General features: G+C 40.0%; 1 non-coding gene across 1 annotated transcript; it reads right to left on the bottom strand.

Annotated features, from left to right (window-relative positions):
* Positions 1-3098: 3098 nt before the first annotated feature.
* LOC128250066 (U4 spliceosomal RNA) lies at positions 3099-3236 on the bottom strand. The gene has a single exon (XR_008266181.2). It is a non-coding gene; the product is annotated as a U4 spliceosomal RNA (small nuclear RNA).
* Between the last annotated feature and the right edge of the window lie 2318 nt (positions 3237-5554).

Below are 5554 nucleotides of genomic sequence, written 5' to 3'. Positions count from 1 at the left end.
TACACTCTCTCTTTCCTTTCCTGAGCGTCCAATAATACTATCCATATCACGTCCTCACTTTGTTGTTTTTTTTTTTTTTTGTTATTGTTTTTTTGAACTATATATATATATATATATGTTTATAGTAATCAAGGGTTCGCGCCGTACCTTAGCTCACTCTCTCAATCAGATGGACTTTGTCTGAATAGGGGTGCGGTGTACTACGTGTCAAGTGTCGAAGTGATCACAGAGTAGCGTGAGATGAAGTGCTTTGTTCAACAACACAACGCGCCACTCGGTCTAGGAATTGAAATCATGATCTAGCGACCACGAGTGCAACATTCTAACCACTAGAGCATACGTCCTCACACACACACATCATTTAACTGCACGTATGCCGTTGCCGATTTCATTTTCTTCTTTGGATTTTTCCATTTCTCCTTTTCGACGAAGTGCTATCCTCGAAACGTCAAACTCTCTCCTTTCACAGAACGTCAAGCTAGTACATTTCTTAGGTACGTCCTCATGTTGTCCGTTTTTATTCGTTTATTTGAATTTACTATATAAATATATATATAAATGAATATATAAAGGCTATGAAGGGTAATGGAGTCAACCAGACCCGAATGATACAGGTAATACCGCGTAAGTGCTGTATACCGACTAGTTTTGTCCCAGGTGTGGTTGCAACATGAATGGGAAATATAACATGGGTCGTGTATTAGCGTGTGTATATATAAAAAGAATGAGATAAAGAGACCATTTCTCCCTTAAATATTTCCTCCTCCTTCCTGTCTTATAGCTTGATCTCACAATCCTACACACATCTTCCACTCACTTCGGGCTGTCCTTTAAGTAAACAACGCACAGAGTAAACTGGATACGAAATGATATATATCCACCAATATAACTATAATTATCATTGGAAAATACCCACACGGATAAAGTACATTTCCTTCATCAGCTGCCACCATTCTATAAATAAGCGTTTCGAAGAGATACGAGGGGAAGTCAAAAATTATTCGCACTTTCGCTGTAACATATGCTTATTATTGTCACACTGCCTTCTGCGCATGCGTGCTTATAGCTGGTACTATTATGATCACGCGATCGAAGTTTGAGCCTGATCGCGCCGTTTTTCTTCTGACCTTACAGTGTAAGCATAGGCGCCCTACTAGCAATATGAGCCAACGAAGAACAAAGAGCAGTGATCCGAGAGATAGTAATAGTTAACCGGTTCACTATTACCATCTCTTGTGCTTGTTGAATCTTCTCGTCAGTGGTGGAGGCTGACTGGCTTCCTGACCCCTCTTCATGCGTCATGCTTGTCCGGCCACTTTTAAACTTCTCTATCCACTCATACACACTTCTACGCGGTAGTGTACTGTCCCCGTATTATGCTAAAAGCTTCCGATGAATTTCAGCACCTGATACACCTTTCGAACAGAGAAATAGGATCACTGCTTTTTCTTCTTTTTTGGTACACATTGCAAGTGGAGTGGCCATGCTTACGCTATAAAGCCAGAAAGAAAAAGTGCGATCAGGCTCAAACTTCGATCACATGACCACTGTAAACACGCATGCGCTTCCCTACACTTACCACCCCTCCACCCTGCCTCTCCAAGGCACCATTCTCCGAGTCTTCTGGTGACTCCGGTCCGACACTTCCATCTCGCACATTTTCCCCAACCTACTCCTTCCCTCCTTCAAATGAGTTCATAATCTGCGTGACCTTTTGGTCCACAGTTGCTTTCCTAACCCTACTTCCCAACTTGGCTCGTTCCTCTGCTCTCGTCCACGCTGTCGCACCTGCCTCTAGCACTCCAACACCACCATCCTCACAGGCACCCATCATCGTCTCTATCACATCACTGACTCATTTACTTGCACTTCTAGTAATGTCATTTATTGCATCTCCAGCACTCTCTGTCTTTCCCTGTACATTAGTCAAACGGGACGTCGCTTGGCTGCCCAGTTCGCGGAGCACTTCAGAGACATCTGACTCGGTAATGACACTGGTCTCACACCATTTCTACTCTACCGGTCATTCACTACAGCGTCTGACTGTGTTTGGACTGTCTTTGTTGAGGGGCCACTCGGACTCCCACCTTCACCGTGAACAGGATTTAATCTTCTCTCTTCGCTCCTTTGCGTCACATGGGATCAACTTACCTCTTCTCTTCATCTGACATCAACCTCACCTTCTCTCTTCATTTACACCAACCCCACACCACTTCACACACTAGCACTGATCACTTCTCAACACTCACACCACATACCATCATCCACACATCCACACACAATCTTCAGTAGCATCATCACACATACCACCAAATGAGCAACCATACACTCTTTAACTCAGTACGCACAGCACATACTATCATGCACACTCCCACACCCACACAAACTCACGTAACATACATAGATAAAGAAAACTTTCGCCCACATGCAAACACCATACACATGTACACCGTTTGGCCACAGGCACTCATACACGAGCACATACCACGCGAAAAAGCACACATCAACTGCTACACACAATACACACACAAGCACACACACACGCGCACACACTCAAACACATCAAAGTCACTCGCCCCTGTTCACATATACACACTTACACACTCACACACCATTCTCATATATACACGCACATGCATCTTCTCTTGTTGGTATCACTGACTATTATTATCTTCCTTTCAGTCAACCTCTTTTTTTATTATTATCTCATCCTCTTTCAACCACTTTTTTTCCAATCCTTAACCATGCTGGAACGCTGAACTCTACACGTTCTTTTTTCATTCTGTCTCTATTTATTTCCTCTTATTACTTTATGTTGAAGAGCGTAAGCTCGAAATGTAAAAGACTTTCTCATTTTTCCCGAGTGTCAAACTAATACTCTTGCTTGTTGTTCATACACTTGTCTTCGGTTTTCGTTTTTCTATAGATTTCAACTATATGTACAAATTAAAAGCAACTCTAGTGTAGTAAACATTACCGACCGCACATACTCAATGTATGTGTTTTGCTTGCTCGCCACTTCGCTGCTCTGGGGGAAGACTCACTCATACCAATTGGTGTTAGAACACCTGAAAATAACAAACAGGTGAGATAACTTGCCTGCAGTCCCATCCAGGTTTAAATACATACATACATACATACATACATACATACATATATATATATATAGTTTCAACTAGCAATAACCGCGCATCGGATAACCCTGATTAGCTATGATACTGCCTCTGTGCAAAGCAAATGTATGTATGTATGTATGTATATATGTGAAACTGAGTATTACCATTTTGGTTGATAACTGATGAAGAATTAGGGACCTTTTGTGTCTGTCGCCCGTCCGGTTGTACCCTCAATATACGTATACGTCTTTTTATCTGTCATTGTTTATTTGCAACGCATATTTTCATTTATTAAGTATTGGCACACCCCATCCGACTTTCTTAACAGTATATATATTCTGTGTGACTCCACTCTGCTTTCACTCTTGCTCATTTTCTCTCTCACCCTCTTACTTCTATTTCTAGCTTGTCCACTTCCCCCCTTTTTCTCTCTCTCACCCTCTCGCTTATATTAGTAGCCTTTCTCCTCCCCCTTTCCTCTTTCATTTCTTCCTTATTTTCTCTCTATTTCCTCTCTGTTTTTTTCCTGTTTTGAATCTAAAGACATTTCAGAAGCTATTCAGACGCCTCGAGTTTCCAGTATGACGTTTCTCATACAAGTATTTGCGTTTTGTAGAAGTATTCTTTATACAGTGGGCGTGAAGATCTCTGAAACATACCGAACTTTACCGTTAGCGTTGTGAAATTTACGAAATCCAAACTTACTCCCTTGATAATAGTGCAAAGGTTTGGAATGCGACAAATGTAGTCAGTAGATGGAAACTTAAGCTTTGTTTTCTCTAAAAGGCGTTTGTGATTATGCAATGCCATATAGTGTCATGTACACGCATATGAGCGAATGTGAGTTTGTATGTGTGGGTGTATGCGTGTGTATATATGTATATATGTATGCGTGCTTGTATCTATCTATCTATCTATCTATCTACCTATCTATCTATCTATCTATCTATCTATCTATCTATCTATCTATCTATCTATCTATCTATATATATGTATATGTGTATGTACGCACACACATGTATGTATGTATGTATGTATGTGTGTATGTATATATATATATATATATATATATATATATATATATATATATATATATATATATATATATATATGTATATATGCTGTATATGCACATATCACACAGTTACCACAACAAGCACACACACAGGCTACCTTACACACACACACACGCTACCTTACACACACACACACACACACACACACACACACACATGTTTGTTTTTTTTCGTTGTTCGAAAGAAAGTTCGTTTTCTGTCTTCGTCTTTGTTTTCGTTTCTCATTGTGTCAAACGTTTTTTGTGATGTCCTGTACTCACATATGCATGAATGTATACATATAGATGTCGGTATGTAACATATATGTAGGGATATATGCATGTAATTATATATCCCTACATATATGTACATACCTACATCTATATGTATACATTCATGCATATGTACATACATAAGTACATACATACATACATACATACATACATAGCTGCAGCATCACTGCCAAGTAATTATTAAGAATAAACGAATTTTAGATTAGTTAAAATATATAGCGTGACATTTCTTCTGCAGGGCAACTGCATTGAATTTGCCTTTAGAAAGAACTTTAACTATGTCACAGACATATTTTAACTGGCTAAAAGTTGGTTTATTTCTAATAAAGTTTGTTAATTTCAAACTGTTTGGTGCTGCTGCTGCTATTTTTATTCCGACCGGGCGAACCACTAGCGCAAATCAGTTACTGATATTGACTGCTGTTTTTCAGTGAAACCTACGGACTTAGTCCAGGATTATCTCTGCAGTATTTTGCCGACCTTAGGCAAAACATTCTATACTTTTACCTAAGGTCGGCGAATCGTAGGCGGCCGTGACGGATGACGCGTGAGCGCGTCACCACCACCGCCGCCCTCGACTACTCCTCGGCATTTCCCATTGAGGAAGGCTAAAGAGCGAGATATGAGCGTCTGGGAATCTGCTAGAGAGAAACACTGGGCAGATATGTTTTTTTTAACACTTTTTACCATAGGATAGAATCTTTTCTCAACGATAGCTGCAGTGAATTCTCAACAGTAGCTGCAGTCAAAATATGCCACAAGCATATTTTAACTAACCTAATGCTCATACACACGGACACACACACAATCTCCCCCCGCCCCATAGGTATGGTGATGCAAACAGGAGAAATATATGTGTATATATATATATATATATCTATCTATATCTATATATATATATATATATATATATATATATATATATACATGTACACGTGTGTGTGTGTGTGCGTGTGTGTGTGTGTTTGTGTCTGTGTCCCCCACCACCGCTTGACAACCCGTGTGGTTGTGTTTACGTCTCCGTAACTTAGCGGTTCGGCCTAACAGAGTGATGCAATAAGCATCAAGCTTTAAAAATAATAAGTACTCT

Source organism: Octopus bimaculoides, chromosome 1 (genome assembly GCF_046866305.1).
Source record: "Octopus bimaculoides isolate indiv1 chromosome 1, ASM4686630v1, whole genome shotgun sequence".
Lineage (NCBI taxonomy): Eukaryota > Metazoa > Mollusca > Cephalopoda > Octopoda > Octopodidae > Octopus > Octopus bimaculoides.
The sequence above is the reverse complement of the archived record's forward strand: the minus strand, read 5'-3'. Positions and strand labels throughout refer to the sequence as shown.